Raw genomic sequence first — 21,241 nt, 5'->3', positions numbered from 1 at the left:
GGAGAGTTGCTAGTTTGGTCTTCTTGTGGGGGGAATAAAGTTGGGAATGACCCATGTAGCCATCTTGACAATGTCTCTGCCTTCAACCATGTCTAATCACTTACACACACCTGTGGGTACAATAGTCATTACATAGGAGAGACTCTCCAAAACCCCAAACTTTTTTGCTTTGCATGAATCCTCTCTGAGTGATTTCATTTTCTGTTTAAAATGAATAATTGAAGGTAATTTTGACTCTGGAACATGGTTGTGGTATAGGAAATGAAAATAACAGAGTGTAAAATAACATGTTCACTAGGGTTGCACTATCTAAAATACTGATACTCATGGAAGATAATTATTACAGAAATGGAATAGTTGTGTTGGAGAAGAACAAGAAAAAGGAAGAAGCTGTATTATCAGGGACAATGTCAAACCTGTTGAAACAGAGACACTTGGCAATACAGTGGCTTAAAGACAAAAATGTTTATTTTTCTTCACACCAGCCCAGGGCAGGAAGGCAGGTACCTTTGCTCCATGTGGCCACTCAGGGACCCAGACTCCTGGGTCTTATTCCCAGCCATTCCCTAGGGCACTGTCTTCATCTGAAGGGTTACAGTCATGCTTGCTTTCAGCTGAAAGAAAAGGGACGATATGAAGGAACTTCTGCAGCACCATAGGGTCCAGGCTTAGAAGTAGCAGTTGTTATCTCTGCTTGTGGTCCTGTGGTGAGTATTGTCATGTGACCTCACTTAACTGCAAAGAAGCCTGGGAAATGCAATCTAGGTGGGCAGCCTCACACCCTGAATGAGTGAGAGATTGGACTGTGGTTGATAACCTCTGCTGTTGTAGCTGTCAGTTAGTGAGATAGATGCTTTACAAAGACTGCTTCATTTAATCCACAGAAGTCCAAGTCCCAGGTCCCCTCCCTTGGAACAGTTATCAAACAGGTGCTCCTCACATTGTCCCTACCAGTATATATAATGCATATTGGTATGTATAATGGTATACACATAATGGTATTCTGAGATTTTATTACCTAAAAATATTTTAATGTTGCTATACAATAGTTCCAACCAAAAGAATCCATATTTCATTATCTCCAAAGTTCCTTTTTGGCTCCCACATTTCAAATTTTCATTTCCTACAAAAAAGAAATATTGCTACATCTTATATTAGTGGTACAGGGCAATAGGGACCATTCCCTGGAACTGAGCTGCAGCAGGGAGGGGGACTCTCAAGGAAATTGTGAGATGAAAATAATTGAGAACTATTGATTCATGCCTTCTGAATTTTATCCTGCACATATTTTTGTTTCATCATTCATCCCCATCAACATCTAGTTTTTAAAGTAAATTTGCTTTTCTCATTTTAAAAATATTCAATGGGTTCCTATATTAGAAATTTGATTAGGATCAGAATTCATACTTATTAAATAAGGATATGAATTCAAATATGGATTTTTAGCATCAATATTAGAGAATTAACAATTTTTAACCATGTTGCCTAATTTTTAACCTATAAGGACACCTCCTCATTCCACACATACCAGTTAACTAAACCATAAACTTCAGTGTCATCTTCGGGTGCCTGCTAAATGTGATAATTCAAGTGCTGTCAATTTTACTCCTAATCGTGTTTCTTCATTCCTTTCTCTCTACTTCTGCCTCCCTCAGAGCACCACCCTTAGAGACTTCTGCTGGTTTCTCCATGTCTGATCCTGCTGTAATCCATTCTGCCAGAAAGTTCTTTTCCCAAAACAAAAACCTGATCACGTAACTGCCTAACAGTTCTAGTGAGTCCCCAATGCCTTCAGAGTACGGACCATGTTTGATTTGTTTTTGTTGACATTCTCCACCTTATACTCACTTTACAAACACTTTGCAATTCTCGAAATCTGTCATGCCCTCTTTTACTTCTGGGCCTTTGCACCTGCTGTTCTCTCTCACCTGGCTAACTCCCCGTGTACGCTCATGTCTAACTTTTGACACCAGTTTAATCAAGAACTTCACCCTGATTGCCCAAAAAGAGCTCATCGCTTTGTGTATTTCTTTAGCATCCTGCACTTAAAGCTCTCGCAGCATTTATTTCAGTATCTTGTGTCTATCAGTTGATTTGTCTATCTCTATAATGAAACTGTAGACTCCTTGAAAGTAGGGATGATGTCTTATTTGTTTAATCCTCAGCATTAGTCTGGTAGCAGATAGGCACTCAACAAATACTTCTTAGAGAAAGGACAGAAGAATGTCCTTTCGTCAACTTGGCCCTCTTCTTTCTGGAGAAATGACTGGAGTATCTATTTACTCTGATGTCAGCCTTTATTCAGCCTGCTGAGTGGGAAAGCGAACAATTCAGGGCTCTCTGACTAACAGAGATGATGGAAGTAATTGCTCGTCCCCGCTGCTGGCGCTCATGAATAAGGGGAATGAATCATGGTTATGTTCCTGGTGTGGATGCCACGAAAATGGTCTGAGGACTCCTGGCAACGCTCTCCAAATTAAGACAAATTTCAGTGTTGGCAGTTTGAAGTGTTTTCTGGCACCTATATTTCTGTGCACCTCACCTGGCAGAAAATTATACCATAAAATTGAGTCTGATTGTGTTGGACAAGTAAACTGTGCTTCTGGTAATTTAAGCATAAAAGCTACCTTCATGGCCTCATTCATTGAGGTATGTCGGGGTGACTAATGAAGACATATCTGAGTCCAGAGCAAGGTTAGGGTCTAAATTTGGCTGCTGAATACATGTCCATTGACCTTTCCAGTGTCTGGCAAACTCTATTTTGAAAACAGCTTTGATCTTTAAATGACTAGAAAAATCTCAGCTGGGCACGGATTTCCACCCAGTCCCATTGCCCCAGCCCCAAATAAGACAATCATGGTCTCTGTCTTTAAAAATGTACAAACCGTCCTCTGAATAGGTAGGCTCCACACGGCAGATAATTTTTTAATTGCCAGCACCTTCACTTAGAAGTAACTGTGTCAGTTAGGAATTGAGTTCTGCTGTGAATACAAAAAGCTCTGAATAAACAGAGGCGTAACCACATTGGGGATTTATTTTTTTCATGCCGTAAGTTCAGAGGTAGAAGATCCAGAGCTGGTAAAGCAGTTTCAGAATGCCACTGGGACTGGTGTGGGTTGAATTACATCCCTCCAGAAGATACTGAAGTCCTAACCTGTGAACGTCACCTTATTTGGAAAAAGGGTCTTTGCAGATGTCGTCAAGTTAAGATGAAGTCTTTAGGAGAGACCCTAATCCAATGTTACTGGTGTTCGTACAAGAAGAGGGAAGTCTAGGTAAAGACACATTGGAAGATGCTCATAGGAAGAAGGAGGCAGAGATTGGAGTGATGCTGTCACAAGTTAAGGAACACCTGGGGCTTCCAGACCTTGGAAGAGGTAAGGAAGGATCCTCCCCTAGAGGCTTTGGAGGGAGCATGGCCCTCCTGACACCTTGATTACAGACATCTAGCCTCCAGATCAGTGGAAGAATGAGTTTCTGCTGTTTTAAGCCACTCAGTTTGTGGTTCTTTGTCACGGGAGCCCTAGGAAGCCAATGCAGGGACCCGGGCTCCTTAGACGTTCCTGCTCAGCTGTGCTATTGGCTGTTTCAGCACGACAGCTGCTCCACCTCTCGTCTCGTGTCCAAGTTCCAGGCAGGAAGAAGAGGAAGGTCAACGCATGGAACACATCCACCAGGGGAGCCTACCCACCTAGAAAGAGCCTTCCTGGAAGACTCACCGAGCCATTTCTGCTTCCATCTCCTCATCTCCCCAGCAGCAAGGGTATCTGAAAAGGCAGCGTTTGAGCTGAAGGCAACATTGGCATACAGAGTTCCCTTAGTGAGGAAGAAGGGAAAACAGACAATGAGTGGGCAGCAGTGTTGGAAACTCTTACCCCTTTACTAAATTTGAGGTCCCTAAATAAGTGTTAGATAGAGTAAAACAAAGAGATCCTAAATTAATAGTCTCCTCTATTTCTCTCTAAAAAATTAAAAATTATAGAATCTAAGAGCTAGAAGTACACTTAAAGGCTGTCCAAAGACAGTTTAGATTCTATACTTTTTAAAAATATGAATTTCTTTATCTACATTGTCTTTCTTTTTAGAGGGGGAGGTAATTAGGTTTATTTTTATTTACTTATTTATTTTTAATGGAGGTCCTGGGGATTGAACCTAGGACCCACTGCATGCTAAGCACACACTCTACCACTGAGCTATACCTTCCCCCTAGATTCTATACTTTCTGTACATGAAGAATTTTATTTTATTTTTACATGAAGAGTAAGTATTTAGGTATGAAGACTGTGTGTAAGCTATGTAATGCTATGAATGCTATCTAAGCAGTGTAGGCAGAGTTCAAAAAGAGGGTGGTAGGGGAGACCTTGACCTCACGTGTGAGCTTTTGCTCTTGCCCTTGCCTCAGTGACTAACGTGGTTATGCAGTTCATCTTCAGGAGGTACGATTTTAATAATTTCTTTGCCAAGCTAAATGTTAAAACTCTCCCAGCCACAGGAAACACTGACCTTCATAGCTAAGTATGACATCTACTCATGTAACTTTTTCTGTCTTATTTCCTTGAAGCAGAAAATGACAGGTTTTTAGCCCTAAAAGCACAGAGGCAGCAACCTTGATGATGACCAATATTTGGATAAAAAAGAACTGAAAACCCAAAACCAATGATAGGTTTCATGTGAATCAGTCGACTCAGCCCTGTTTATTCTGTGATTAGATTGCTAGACCAAGAAATTAAAAATGTAAATGTTCAGCTGATTTTAAACTCCCTCAAAGGGTGAGAAGAGTAATTTACACCTTTTCAAAAAGGCTATTTTTTAAGATCTCGAAGTTTGGAGATCCTCCCGGAAGGTCTTTTGGATTGATGTATGTCCTAGAAATTGGTCTCTGAATGTTAGAAGTTCAAATGACTTTCTGATCAATGTAGAAAAAGTGTACTGCAAAGTTAATGGAGTGAGGCTGAGTGGTATGAAGTTTTATATAAAATTAAATATGTGTATTATTCAGGTAAGATAAGATGTGTTCATTTCATTAATAAAAGTTACTCCCACAATATACACAGTGGTAATATAATGAAAGCTAATCTGCTCCTCAAGAGTCCCAGGATCTAAACCTATCAGTTAGGTTAGGAAAATAGACCACCGTCTTAAATCAGACGCTAATAGCCGTTTACAGATCCAGTGAAACCTGCATGGAAAAATTTGCTTCAGAATGATATATGCTCTAATGCTCAGGGGTACTGTTCTCTGAGTCATTCTAATTTTGGCTTATATTTTGCTGAATTAAGCATTGCCTCAGAATGAGCAGTCATGAGACAACCAAGGCCAGCAGGAGAGCAGAACAGGGAGACTCCAGGAGAAATTAATCAGTAGCTTGTCTTCTGTGCAATTTGCTCCTTCCACACATCTGCAAAGGCAGTTTAACAGCTGTATTTATTTTTTTTAACTATTTTAAAATTTATTTATGTTCTTATTTTATAATATCATATTTTTAAAATTGAAGTATAGTTGATGTACAGTATTATGTGTTACGGGTATACAATATAGTGATTCACAAAGTTTTAAAGGTTATACTCCATCTATAGTTATTATAAAATATTGGCTCTATTCCCCATGTTGTACAGCACATCCTTGTAGCTTATTTTATACCTGATGGTTTGTACCTCTTAATCCTCCACCTCCATCTTGCCCCTCCCCCTGCCCTCTCCCACTAGTAACCACTAGTTCCTTCTCTCCATCTGTGAGTCTGTTTCTTTTCTGTTATACTCACTAGTTTGTTCTATATTTTTTAGATTCCACATGTGACTGGTATCTTACAGTATTTGTCTTTCTCTGTCTGACTTATTTCACCTAGCATAATGCCCTCCAAGTCTATCCACGCTGGGCACCAGAAACTAATACAACATTTTAAATCAACTGTACTTCAATTAAAAAGCAGACAACCAACCAACCCATTTAAAATATGGGCAGAAGAACTGAACAGACGTTCTTCCAAATGAAGAAATGCAGATGGCCAACAGGAACATGAAAAGCTGCTCAGCATCATTAATATCAGGGAAATGCAAATCAAAATCACAGTGAGATAACATCTTTTGTGTCGTGTTTGTTAACAGACAATACATTTCAATGATGTGACATTTGAAAGATACAAAATAAGAGGCAGGGAAGAATCCCCTCTATTCCTGCTCCCTGCCACCACTTTCTTAAGGCAACTAGTATTATCAATTTCAATGTGCCGTCATTGTATTGTATTGAGGTCTGTGTATTTATGTATGTGTGTATTTACTTACTCTTTATTGCAAACCTTTGAATGTACAATAAGAGAACAGTAAAATGAATAATAGTCCTCCAATTATGACCACCATTCGTTTTTCCCCTGGATTATAATAAAGCAAATCTTAGACATCATGTTTATCTATAAATATTTTACTATGGAGTCATCAAAAATAATAATTCATTTTTTAAAAGCTAGCCATAATACTGATATTGTATCTTTCCAAATTCATAATAATTATCAAATGACCAATCATCAGATGAATCAATGATTACATTTCTCTGATTGTCTCATTTTTTTTTCTATTTTACAATTGGATCCAAACAGGGTCGACACATTGCTCAAGTGTCTTTTAATTTATAGGTTCACCTTCCCTGTTGTTTTGTTTTTCCTGTAATTTGTAGAAGAACTTGAATTTTCCATCCTATGGAATTTCTCACATTTTGAATTTAGTTGATTGCATTTTTCTAGAGAATTTTGTATACTTCACATTTAAAGTTATTTATTCCCTGGCTTTTTCACTCCTGGATTTACTCTTCAATAATTTTCACCTCGCCTAGATAAAAATAACTCATTGGTAACAATGAAATGTGAAGAGAATTTACCATTTGACACAAGACAAAAATGGGAGGTTATCATTTCTTATTCCTTTCTTTGCTTAAGAGCATCCTTCCTACCTTTCACGTCCTACATCAATCCACCCCAAATCCTATTGGCTTTCCTTTCAAAATATATCCAGAATCCAAATGCTCTTCACCATCACCACTTCTACCCTCCTGGCCTCAGCCGACGTCGCTCACCTGGGCTAAATGCAATAGCTTCCTAGCGCCTCTCCCTGTGTTTCTCTTTGCCCCTTCACCTTTAGAACCAGAGTGATCCTAATAAAGCTCAAGTCAGATAACATCTCTCCTCTGCTCAGAACCTTCCACGCTCCCTCCTTTACTTGGAGAAAAGCTGAAGTGCGCTACAAGTCCCTTTGTGGTCTGCCTCCTACGTCTCTTTGACCTTTTCCACCCACCACTTTCTCCTTCTGCAGCCACACTGGCCTGTTTTCCTTAAACATCAGTCACCCTCCTAGCCCACTAGCTGTTTGCTTTGTCTGAAGCCCTCCTTCACCAGACAGCCGTGTGGCTCGCCACCCCATGACCTTCAACTCCTTGTTTAACTTTCACCGTCTAAGTGAAGCCTCCCTGATCACCCTGTTTAAAATTTCAGCCCCTCCCCTGTTTAAAATGTCAAACTCTGCCTTCCCCATCCCTCTTACCCTGTTTTGTCTTACTTCATAACACTTGACACCTACTAAAGCATTATGTGATTTATTTATTATTTTGTTTTTTCTCTCTGTCTCCCTCCAATAGAATGTGATCTCCATGAATTCAGAGATTTTTGTCCATTGTGTTCACTGCTGTAGCTTCAGTGCCCAAAACAGTGCCCACTAAATGTGTGTTAAGTGGATACATTTCAGACACTCAAGGAAACCTTCCTGCGTTCTTTTGCATACAGCACATCCCCTAAATGATCCCTGTCTAGAACATGTGCAGATCAAAGCTTATAGCACATGAGAGCTGGCTCATCCCTGTAACCCCTCTGCCCCTGCTTATTGTTATTCTTTAGATAGAAGTAAAGTTGCTCAATTCACTGGGCAAAGTGAATAGTTGCTCTGGACCTTAAGGACCTGTTGTTTGAATTGTGTTTCTCCAAAATTCCCATGTTGAAGTCCTAACACCCAGCACCTCGGAATGTGACCTCATTTGGAAACAGCGTTGTTGCAGAGGTAATTAGTTAAGACAAGGTCAAACAGGATCAGGGTGCATCCCTAATTCTATACAACTACTGTCTTTATACAAAAGGGAAATTTGGACACAGACACACACCCACAGAAAATGCCGTGTCAAGATGAAAGCGTCAAGAAGAGATCTATGAGCTAAGGAAAGCCAAAGATGGCCAGCAAAGCACCAGAAGCTAGGAGACAGGCCTGAAGCAGATTCTCCCTCAGAAGGAACCGACTCTGCCAGCACTTTGATCTGAAACTTCTAGACTCCCCAGCTGTGAGACAATACATTTCCACTGTTTAAATCACCCAGTTTATTGTACATAGTTATGGGAGCCTTGGGAAACCAAAACAGGATGCATGGAATCACAGCATCTTTGTTTTGGTTTACAAGTGGTTCACATATTTGGTACAGAAGAAGCGCTCAACAAGTATATGTTGAATGAGAAATGGGAAAATGATGCCACAAGACTGCTTCAAGGAGGGCAAGGTAGATGGGGGGCAAGGAAGATGGGAAATAGAACATCATCACCAAGAATATGTGTGTATGTGGGTGTGTGTGTGTAACTGAATCACTGTGCTGTACACCAGAAACTAACACAACACTGTAAATCAACTATACTTCAATTAGATAGATAGATAGATAGATAGATAGATAGATAGATAGATAGATAGATAGAGATAGATGATAGACAGAAAGAAAGAAAGAGAGAGAGAAAGGAAGAAAGAAAGAAAGGAAGAAAGGAAGGAAGAAAGGAAGAAAGAAAGAGAAAATCACCATCAGATGGTAATTCCCACCAAGGCAGTGATCATGCCATCTAATATTCAGTTCCTAGCACAGAACCTGCTTCTCAGTACATGTTTGTTGAGCCAAACTGAATATCGGGCAGAACAGGTGGGTCACTTATGCCATCAAGTGATCTTAGGTGGAGACGCTGGGTGGGCTATGCTCCCTGACACGTTCATGACCCTTACTCAGCTGTCCTGATTTCACCCCGTCGGAAGTCCCAGTGCAGGTAGAGTAGCTAGATTAGCGTGGCTCTGCATTGTTACTTGACTTCATTTTATTTAGGTTTATAGTATGTGGTCTTTAAGATGTATTTCTAAGACTTTGGGTAGATACACACTTATTTTCTCTTTAATCAGGTGGATCAACATTTCTTCAAACTCAGATGTGCTATTCTGCTGTTAAATGTCTATGTTGTGTTTCTTGAAAATTTACTTTCTTAAAGGCTGAGATGAATACAAAATCATTCTTTCTTTGGAAGGATTGTTTGAAGTCACAGTAGGTATTCCTAATAGATTGCTTTTTTTTTTTTTTTTGGTTGGTTGCTTATTTTACATCAGAAGAGAAAGTAATGCTATTGTTGTGGGTTAAAATATTATGTTGCAAATGTCGTTACTATCAAACATCAAGGATATAGAATGCCAAAATAGTAGTGGCGAAGATATAGGCTGGAAGTAATGGGATCCAACAAGCTATTTTTGAAATATGCCTATTCATTGAGTTCAGGATGGGTATAATTGTCTGGCCATCACAATACATTTTTTTTTCCTATCTGAAATATTTTTTAAAAGAAATTATGATTTTTTAAAATTGAAGTATAGTTGATTTACAATGTTATTTTCTGATGTACTACATAGTGGTCCTGTTATGCATATATATAATACATATTCTTTTTCATTCTAGGTTATTATAAGATATTGAATGTAGCTCCCTGTGCAATACAGTAGGACCTTGTTGTTTATCTATTTTATATATAGTAGTTTGTATTTCCTAATCCCAAACTCCTAATTTATCTCCCTTTTCCCCTTTATTACCCATAAGTTTGTTTTTAATGTCTGCAAGTCTTTTTCTATTTTATAAATTAGTTCATTTTTTATCATGTTTTAGATTCCACATACAGTGATATCATAGAATATTTGCCTTTCTCTGACTTACTTCACTTAGAATGATAAACTCTAGGTCCATCCACGTTGCTGCAAATGGCATTGTTTCATTCTTTTTTATGGTTAAGTAGTATTTCATATATATATATACCACATCTTCTTTAATTATGATTTTTTTAATGCCCCAAATTTTCAAATGTCACTACTAGTCATCCGTGGTTGACTAAAAAGGTCCACAAATTCCTTGGTACTCTGCCCTTTGAGATGTGTGATCTGGTTCCCCTCCCTTGACCCTGGGCTGAGCCAAGATGCTGTACCAATCTCAGGCCTATACATCAGGAGACTGGAAGCTTTGATCTGGTCCTCTGGGACTCTCTGTTTTCATGGAAGAAGTTTGATAGCCACACTATGAGTAGACCCAGAGTAGCCACATGGAGAGGCTATGGAGAGTCATCAAGAGAGGGAGTAAGAGAGATTAAGAGAAAGAAAGAGAGAGATGTTCAGGTTACCTCCTTCCCATTCTTCCAGCCACCAGCCTTTTGACTCATCCCCAGACATTGTGGAGCAGAAAAAAGCTGTCTCCACTGTGTCCTGTCCAATTTTTTTTTTCTTTTTAAAGGTCTGTGATGACATGGGCATCACACAGCCTGGGATTTTTTGTTTGTTTTTTGTTTTTTTGGGTGGTAGTGGTAGGTTTATTTGGGGTTTTTTGTTGTTGTTGTTTTTCTTTTTAATGGAGGTACTGGGGATTGCACCCAGGATCTCAAGCATGCTAACATGTGCTCTACCACTGAGCTATGCCCTCACTCCCTACGCCCTGTCCAAATTCTTGACCCGCAGAAGAGTGAGACAAATAATAATAAATTGAGGGGCAATAGAGGAGAAGGGTCCTGGGAGGCACAAACCATTGGGTGCAAAGACAGGCTACAAAGATGTATTGTACAAAACAAAATAGCCAATATTTTGTAATAACTGTAGATGAAGTGTAACCTTTAAAAATTGAAAAAAATTAAAAAAAAAAGAAAAATCACCTTGCTGGATAGTTAGCCATTTTGTAGTTTGCTTCAATGAAAGGTTTTATAACACGTAGAGTTAATTTAAAACCAAAACCCATGAGATTAGTTTTTCATAAAACTCATATAACCTAAATAAAGAAGGAAATGAGACTCTCAGAAAAAAAATTCACGCTTTATACATCACTGATATTTAGCGAGTGGGCATCAATAGTAGGGCATAATGGAATTCTGATCGGTCAGCTGACTGTTCTGGTAAGTATTTACAGAAATCAGACATACTGTACTGGTCTCTGTATATTTAGAATACAATAAAATTTATTGTTTAAGACACTAGTGTTTGGAGTAACTTGCTACCAATCAGCTGGTAATTGAAACACCATCTTTCATGTATCGATAGTTCCAGGTTGTATCTTATAAATTCTTAAGTGCTCTCTTTATGACATCTAATATACCTTCAACAGTAGAATTTCTTTTTTAGCTAATTATGCCTCACAGCCCAGTATATACTCACTAATTATCAGTTCAAACTATTGTGCATTTACTTGAAACAAAAGTAAAATAACCAAAGTACCATTTGTGTACTTTTTTCTCTTGGCATAGCACGTACGATTAGGCTCACTGAATTTTTAAAAGAAAAAATTTGTGTCTCTGCTCATGGAAATTTTTTTTAATTGCTATCAGGAAAAAGTAGACTTCTTGTTAGCACCAACGAATTATTAAAAACATTGATGTTGGCTTCCAAGAGGTACACTATAATATGTATTTCGATATCTCTGATTGGTAACTTGATGTGCTACTCTCCTTAGTGTGGCTACCAGAAAACACATAATGTGCCTTAAAATTGTTTGGTGCATTAAATTTTCGATAAATACTATTTATCACCATCCCTCCTTTAAGAAAATTTTTGCTGCAATGTAATATTTATACTCTTGGAAACATAATGCCAGTTGAAACTATAATCTAATGCACACATATATTTTAACCATTGGCAATATGACCTTAACAAGCAACTGTTTTAGTGGCTAACAGTTAAGAAGAAATTGGAAGTACAGTGTTTTATTGATATGGGATTTGCCAGGTTCCTCTAGCAATTTGCACTTAAAGGGCTTGCATTACCAGCTCCCATTGAAGACAATTCCTTTTCCTTTTAAAAGAGACGTATTTAGCGCATGAAATTGAATTTACGTTTAAAATTCACTCTCTATCCCCAGAATTGTGTCAGATGTATGGTAACAGTTGTTTAATGTGTCAACAAACTGGGCTTTTTGTTTGTACTTAGCATAAACAAATTATAAACATCCACATAAATTTGTGAAAAAATTCTGTTTAGAGTTGTAGTCAATTGTGCTTTGTATGCATAAGGGTTCCTTTCATTAAATGAATCTCTGTTGCTTTGACGAAACAAAGTGTGGGGAAATTCCACTCAAGGGAAATTGCTATCTTTTAACTTGAATATAAATGGAGAGGTAGGAGAATACCAGATTATTCCAAGTCTCTTACAATGGTGTAATGAAGAGCTTACATATACACGTACTTCATGCCTTAAGCAAGAAGAAGTTTATAGCCCTGATCTTCAGCTGCATTTATTTTCAATCACAAAACCACTGCAGTCTTCAGCACAACTTGTAATAACGGATGGCCAAGACGAAGTTCAAGGTTGGCATGCTGGCTAGGCAAGGAGGCAGGTGTAGTTACTAGCAGCCGTGATGAGCCTTTGCTTCGTCTGTGACTCAAATGATGCTACAAGTTCCAAAATTCATTCTCACAAATGACTGTGGGACTTGGGTTTGGTGGGAGTTTACAGTAGTTCTCTAGGCCTCCCCAATCTTTGATTCTGCTTTGTAAGCTAAACCAAGTTGAGACCCCAGAGAAACACTGCCATGGAGAATGCGTCAGGCTTTTCGTGCAGAGGTCTGCTTTGTCACCAATATGCCCGAAGAAAATTTACTGTGGCATTTCTTCCTATTCCTGAGACAAGACAATTGGCCCCAAGTTCTTTCTTTTTAAATATCTCTGACCTGGATAAAGACAATTGTTTTCCACCTAGAGATGCTATCAGAATTGCTCTCATTCTGTGGAGTATGTGTGTTGTGTGTGTGTGTGTGTGTTTATTACTTTGCTATTTTTTGATTTCTTTTGAGGGGGAGGTGTTAGGTTTATTTATGTATTTATTTATTATTAATGGAGGTACTGGGGATTGAACCTACCTCATGCATGCTAAGCACGCGCTTTACCACCGAGCTAGACCCTCCCCCCAGAGTACATTTCGATGGTGCTATTTATATCAGTGCTCTAGCACAAAGCATTATATATAGCTGCAAAGCCATCTACAGAGTGACACAGGAAATTTGATTCACAGTGCGGGCAGCTGATCTAAATCACTTTTTGTTTCTCATCTTAAAGGCCGCCTCATAAAATCTACTTGCTTTTGCCAAGCTCTTCAAATAGTCCCTGAGCCACCACATGAGTGAGCTCCTGCGTCTGGGCCTTGACTGATTGCTCCGCCGCGGTCTACGTGGGTGGCTTCAGAGTTGCACTGAGGGCTCTTATGTGGTTTTTTTGGCTGATGGGCTATTTCAACTGCCCCATCCTTACGGGTAGCATCTCAAATTTGACTGGCTCTGATGAGGACAGTCCTTCGAGAGAAATAGTTAGTGAAAATTCTTTGTGATAGAAATACAAATCTGTCTCCCTTTCCCGGCATGGAAAATTCCCTGTCTCCGAAAACTGCCAAAGACTTGGAAGAATTAGATTGTGTCTCAGTTTAATGAATAGGAAGCCAACGAAAACATCTTCATCCTTGCTGCCTGCGAGTCCCTAAAAGCTGATGAATTAGAAGATAAAAGTTTAAAAAAAAAAAAAAAGAAGACAAGAAATTCTGTTGGCATCTGCCATGTTACATGACCGTGCCTAAGCACGTGATTTATCACAGACTGCAGTGGACAGTTCAGCTGGGTTCACCAAGTGTTTGTTGAGTACCTATTTGGTTCCAGTTGCTATACTGGGTAATCTGGCTACAAAACTGAATGAAATATGGGTTGTAGGTTGGGTTCTCTGGAGAGCAGAAACTGGGTTGGAGTGAAGAGTGCAGAAGGTTTTCACAGGAGAGGCACCTCTGGAAGAAGAGGGTGGGGAAGGCAGGACTCAGCGGAGAAGGTGGTCAGACGTGATGAAGACCTGACAAGGTCTCGGCCAGCCCAACAGGAAGTTCCGGAGCAGGTCACCGTTGGAGGAGGCCCACGTTGTGTGCAAAGGGCTAGGCTCTTACACCTTACTTGTTGGCTGGGGGCCACTTCAAGGAGAATCTGACCTTTTGTAGCACCACCTTACTCTATCATGAATGGGATCTTCTCTGAGGAGATCATGAACTTGCTTGAATGCTGAGGTGAATCCTGAAGAAGCCAACAATTGAAATCTGCCAGGTAGCCATCGCCCTCCTCCTGATCCGCAAGGTCTTTCTTGAAGGTGTGCTGAACTTATCTCCATGTCTGCCATCGTCCAGCCTTGGGGCACACAGATCTACTTCTTCATGATATACGGAAACAACTCCTCATGGGCTCTGGTGGAGTGCCCTTCCTGAGGGGAAACTTGGATAGAGGGAGGTTTGTGTGACAAAATAGAGCCCCCATCTCTGCAGTTGTCTCAAGGCCCCAGCTGGCACCCATCACCTTCCCTCTACTCTCGCCATTCTAAATTCCCTTCACTCTAACCTACCGCCTATGTTGGTCTTTGCAGTTTTCCTGAAGTCTGACTTCCTGTGAAATGCGGCCTTCTCTGCCCAGGCTTGTGTGTTTCCATTCTTGTGGGTGAAGAGTACCAAGAGGTGCTCATGTTGGGTCACCTGAGCCCCCCTCTTCCTCCTTGTCTCTGTTGGGTAACAGGAAGCCTTCCTCTTCATTGCTGTTCAGGGTCCATTACTTCTGACAAGATGGTGACTCCTCTTCCTGCTGGTCCCTGAACACAAAAATCCTGAAGTGCTCAGATGGCAGCTAGCTTTATCTTGTACTTCAGTGAGACCCTTGCTGCGACCCCTGGTGACAGCTTGCCCCCTTTGGGTGCAAGGGCTTCTCATCCTGGAGAGCCCAGAGTTGTGGAGACAAGAATCTACAGAACACCCCAGTAGATCCCTGGAGTGATAGTAACTAAGGCCAACTCTACTTTCATCCCTTGGTTCCAGACCCATGTATATTTCCTGATGGTTACAGCACCATAGAGAGGTCCCTGATTCAATGAGTGTACTGCTTCCCAGAGGATGGTGTGCTATCCTTACAAGGCACTGCTTCTGAGCTGGTGCTCCAGCCGCCCCTTCAGGAGGCTGTGTATTGCTCTAACAGGCTGGCAGCTTCTGGGTGTTGTGGGTGAACTGGTATATGCTATCCTGTCATCATATGCACCATGTTTTTGCTCCTCTATCCTGATAAAATGGATTCCCTGGTTGGATGTGATATTTAGTTGGAATTCCGTATCTGTAGATCAGGCATTCCATAAATTCCCAGTTAGCAGTGCTCCACTGTGGGCAAGAAAGGCAAACCTCGCCAGGAATAAGTGTCTATTCTTGTGAGAAGAAACCGCGGGAATTTCCAAGATGGAAGAATCCCAGTGACGTCAGCTTGCTACCGAGTGGCCAACTGGTTTCCTTAAAGAGCACTACCATATCAAAGGGCTAGCATTGGTCTCTGTTGTTGGCTGGTTGGATACGGAACATTGGATATGGTTGGACATGGTTAGCTAGATTGGCCTTAGTTAGTGGAAGTCTGTGCTCTTGGGTCCATGCATAATCCCTGTTTCAGTTGTTGTGGCAACTTTGTGTGTATATTTTGCCTCCACTGCAGTAGATACTGATAAAGGTAGCTAGCCTAAACTGGCCAACTCACTTTGTCTGCTTGGTAATTTACATACTTCATTTGCAATTCCATATACTTATCCCGTTCCTCTACCCCACAATTCCTTGCTTTGAAGATTGAACTGGCAGCTTTCAGTCTTTTCCCTTCTTGATCTCCAACTAACCAGACAAGCCATTTTCCCTTCCCACGACTCCATCTATATTCCATCTCAGACTACTTCTCCTTTCACAAAAAGTGATTACGTCCAGGTACACCACATAACACTCTACCCATTGAGAAGACTTTCCCTTTATAATTGTCTCTCCAGGCCACTCTTGAGTGGGAATGTCATACAGCTGTCATACAATTTTTGGCTTGCACATGCTGAGCCAGTCCATCTGTAAACTGAGCTTGGGCATTTTCCTCCTCTTTCATTTGATCATACAGATCTCCCTCTCTTTCTCCTGATACAACCAGAGGTATGAGCTGGGGGCGGGATGCTGGTGAAACCTTGATGGATGACATGGGGGTCTGGGCTCCCTGCTCATGCAGCTTGCTGTGTCCTTTGGTCCTGCCGAAGCTCAAGCTTGGATGCATATTTCCATTTTATGATGGATTGCTGCTGGACTCTCACCTCCTTCCAATTTGGCAGGTTCAGTAGACTCCAGCTCATATTATACAGTTCAGGATGCATAATCACTTTGGCGTCCCATGCTCCAACATTCCAGTTCTCTATCATGACTCAGCAGCACTCTAAGACCCACTTTTCAAAAGGTGTGTATGTGAGTCTCCATTGCAGATGGACTTGTATTGCTTCAGAGCCCTAGCATCTGCACTGGGCTTCTCCCCCTTGGGCTTGTCATAAGCTCTCCCCTGTATCTCATTTCCATCACTGATATCTCCATCATCATGATGTCTACTAAATCATACGGCCCAAGTGGCGGAGCACTGCACTTCTAGACCTGCTGCAGATCCCTATCTTGCTCTTGATCCTCTTGAGTATGGCAGGATTCTGTGTCACCTAGTTAATAGACTGAAGTACACCTGATGTGGAACATGGTACCCTAGAACACAAAGAAGCCTAGTAAGTGTTATGATTCCTTGTTAACAGTAGGAGGTATCAGGTACAGCAATCTAGTTTAGAGGGATAGCATCGAATATCCCTGACCATTGGATCCCCTAAATGCTCAAGTAGCAGCCCCCTCAAACTTCATAAGGTTTATTTCCATCCTCTGGAGCACATGTGTGATAGCACATGTCACAAAATCTCCAGGAAGCTAGTCACCTCTTGCTCATTATGTCCTATCAGCATGATGTCACTGATGTAATGGATAGATCAGATGCTCTGCAAAGAAATCCAAATGGTCCAGATTACTCCAGATTATATTATCACTGAGGATGGGAGGGTTCACATAGTCTTAGGGGAAAATTATATATTGTCTTTTCCATGCGATTGCAATGTGTTTCTGATCCTCTTTCCTGAATAGGATATATAAAGATGAGTTTGCCAAGCAGATCGTTGCATGACATGTTCCTGAGGCCACATTGATCTACTCGAGAAAGGAGGCATCACAGTTGACACAGCAACTGCAGCTGGGGCTGTTACTCAGTGGAGTGTGTGGAAGTCTGTAGTCATTTTCCAGGATCTGTCCAGCTTCCGTACGGTGAGGCTGGCAAGTTACATTGAGATATGGTGGGGATGGCCACCCTGGAATCCTTTGGATCTTTAACAGTACCATTAATATCCAGCATCCCGACCACAACCCCAGGATGCAGAATTGGTTTTGAATTACTCTCTTGGCTGGAGGGAAATGGGTGTGGCATTTAGGATCCTTCCACTTGGCCTTCCCCACTATGATAGTTTTACCCTACAGGCCAGAGACCCAGTAGAGCCCAGGGTTCCAACTGCCAGGTATGTCAATCACAGTAATGCATCCAGGGACAGGAAAATGAAGTCGGACTTTGACCAGGTCTTCCTTCTTAACTACCCCATCTGTCCCCACTCTCACGGGGTGAAGACGCTTCAGATTTCTAGAACTTCATGTCAACTTGGACTCTGTGTCCCACAGACCTTTCAAAGTCTGGATATTCCCATTTCTGCAGTGTATAGCCCCTCAAGCACATGGCTGAAGGTTGCTTTGGGGAAGGACTCAGGGAATGTATACAGGACACGCTTGCCATGGCGTTGCAGGCTCTTTCTTCTTGGGGACCTAGACAATAGGTTCTGGATTTGAAAACTGGCTCAGGTAGGAAGCTGAGCAAGGGATCATGAATGTTTTATTTGGGCAGCCTTCTTCCCAGCTTCCTGCTTCTCCATTCGTGCTTTCTTTTCACTCTAAATGTGAAGCAGCACTCTTGTTGACGACCTATCTTGCCCATAAGGACACCATGTTCAATTAACCATCTCTACAACTCTCTGAGGGTCAAAGCCTCTTGGCTGCCCCTCTTACCTGGCTTCTAGTGACAAAGTACCCCATGTCACTGACATGGCCTCTATTGCTATGAAAGAGCCCAGCTCTGTGACCATCCCCTGTATCGTCAGCCCTGGCCTGCAGAAGAGAGCCATCACTGAACCTCCTAGTGATGCTGGTGTCTCCCTCTCACCAACACATTCCCGACTGCCTTGGTGAATGGTGTGTTCTCTGGTGGATCTTTCGGCCTCACATGATATATCCATTCTAGCATATCCACGTCTCTTAGCATTTTTGTTCCTTCTAGTGTTTCTCATAGAAGCTCAGGCATTTCAACCTTGCTCAGGGTGGGCAACTGCTTCCTTCGAGTCCCTAGGGGCCACATTAGCAGTGAGATTGCCCCTAGGGTCCTTTCAAGGGTATCACATCCCATGTCACTAAAGAGCTGAGAATATACTCTATGGATGAATAAGAACCGTGCTAAGGGGCTGTGTTCAGAGAACCACATGTGGGAATCTTAAGTACACCTGGATCTGATTTAGATGACTTCTAAGCCTGACTCATGAAGGCATGAGACTTTGGGGAGTCCCTGGGAGAGTGTGAGTGCATTTTGCATGTGGGAGAAATGTAAATCATTGTAAATAATAATACTGAGGCCAGAGGGCAGGCTTTGATAGTTTTGAAATATGCCTAAATTCTTTTTGATAGTCTTCGCATCAAGTAGTGGAGTCTATGTCCTCTACTCTTACACCAGGTAGGTCTTGGTGGCTGCCTGGACTTCACAGAGTATAATGGAAACGATGCTATGTGACATCCAAGGCTTGGTCATAAGAAGCCTACTCATTTCCTTCTTGGCCTCTCAGAATCTCAGACACTATATTGTGAGGAAGCCCAAACGAGCCTATGGGGAGAGGCCAAATAGAGTGGCCACCTGTCGGTCCTCAGACTGAAAGATCAGCTGAGGTCCCAGTGAACAGCCAGTAATGACTGCTAGACATCTAAGTAAAGGCGCCTCCTTTCAGGACCCTGATTTCAGACTTCTGGCCTTCAGAACTAGGGGAGACTAAATGTCTATTAGTTTAAGCCACTAAGTTTGCAGTAATTTGTCATGGCAGCCCTAGGAAAGTGCCAGAGAGAGCAGTAACCTATGGTTTATTTAGGATTCACTATGCCAGGTAAAGTTGAACCGTAGGAAATTGTCAATATCTGACTGTTCAACCTAATTGTTTATATATCTAACTTATTTAATTTTCTCTGTGTCACACACACTCACAAATACTTTTCTTGAATATGTTTGCAACAACCATTTGAAGTATTACTATCTTTATTTGACAGATGAGGAAACTGAGGTTCAGAGAGACCAAGTAATTCGCTCATGGTCTCACAGTCAATAAATCACAAAGTAGAAAACAAACTCAAAACGTCAGATCCTAAAATCCATGTAGTCCAATTCAGCACTTCTTAAACGTCAATGTGTAGAAAAGTTACCTAAGGTTCTTATTAAAATGTAGATCATGGTTCAGTGGGTCTGGGATGAGACTGAGGTTCTGCATGTCTGAGAAGCTACCTAATAATATGCCAGCACTGCTGATCGGGTCACACTTTGAGTATTGAGCACAAGCATCCTGACTTTCTTGACACTAGATACTTGATAATGTCATTTCTTTTGGAGTAATTATTGAATTCCTGTCACATCCAGGTGGAATCACAGTGCAGATGGTTGAAAATATGGGGCTGGACTCTTTTGGAGAAACAAGTGTTGGAGGCATTGCTTTGGAGACATCAGCAAAGGTAAATAGTGGAAAACATGTGAATGGAGGAGCTGAAAAAAATTTCTTCTGCTAAAATATTTTTTACTAATTCATTCCTTTTTGATGGAACTGATTAAAAAGCAAGGGAAAACCTAGGTGTTCTCTGCATAATAATTTTAAAATATTTTCTATTCATAACGTATATTCTCAAAGTAGCATTTTTAAATGTCTTAACTGGATAGGTTTAAATGCTCTCAATTAGTGTTGCCTCATGGTTAATTTATGGTGACCCACATGCCTGATTAACGAAATTCTTATGACCAGAAGTTTAAGTGGAAGCTTTAGTAGTACTTCTTTCACAGTATAGTTTTGGTTTAATGGAGCAAGGGAAAGAGCTGGGAAAAGGTTAAAGGTACTCACATTTTTTTATGGCCAGGAATAAATATGAGCTCAAAAGTTTCCAGATATCAGGGATGTCACCAAGGTGCAGCAGGAACACCATGTACCAAGGAACAAGGAAGTGGAAGGGGACATATCTTTAAATTTTTAAAGAATTTTTTTCTTCAAGACTTGCATAGAAGTCTGGGATTAGTCTGTCTTTGGGAATCAGTAAAGAGACTCATTTTAGACTCAGATCTACTATAAAGGATCTCTTTACTTCATTTGCAATATTTTAGGAGCTAATTTGCAACATCTGCCTAAGTAAATAGAACATACTTGAAAAGTAGAGAAGCGAAACCATGTGTCTGAAAAATTGCACACAAGTACTTGATAGATTAACTAAATCAAACCCAGATGGGCATGCGGCCCTGTAGAATCTTGGTAGTATTTTTGCACATCATTTGACAAAGTCCACACTATTAAAGTCAAGTGGAATCTTCAAGGCCAAGGAATCCCTAGCATTAAATATATGATTAAGAAAGTAATAGATGGTTTCCATTGCACTGGCTAAGGACTTGCAGAGACATTTCCTCTGAGTGCCAGAGTTCAGAGGTTCCTTGGAGAAAACTGGCCATTGTAGCCTGGCTTCTGACTAACTTAGAATGTTGTTATTGTAGAAGGGCCTAAATTGTTCATTTGTGAGTAGTTTTTCTTAGTGATCTCATCCAAGCATCAAACACTTAGACCTTTTTAGATCTTGAAATCCATTACCACCCATTGATGACTTGATAGGATCATTTATCTTTCAGTAATAAGTATTTACAACCATAGATATTTTTACAGAATATATATGTATAGTCTGTTCAATAAATCAGAAGGAGAAATAAATCTGGGGAACCAAAATGAGGATGATTTTTTCATAACATATTCGAG

This window comes from Vicugna pacos, chromosome 2 (assembly GCF_048564905.1).
Source record: "Vicugna pacos chromosome 2, VicPac4, whole genome shotgun sequence".
In the NCBI taxonomy this organism is placed as follows: domain Eukaryota; kingdom Metazoa; phylum Chordata; class Mammalia; order Artiodactyla; family Camelidae; genus Vicugna; species Vicugna pacos.
Note: the sequence above shows the minus strand (reverse complement) of the source record.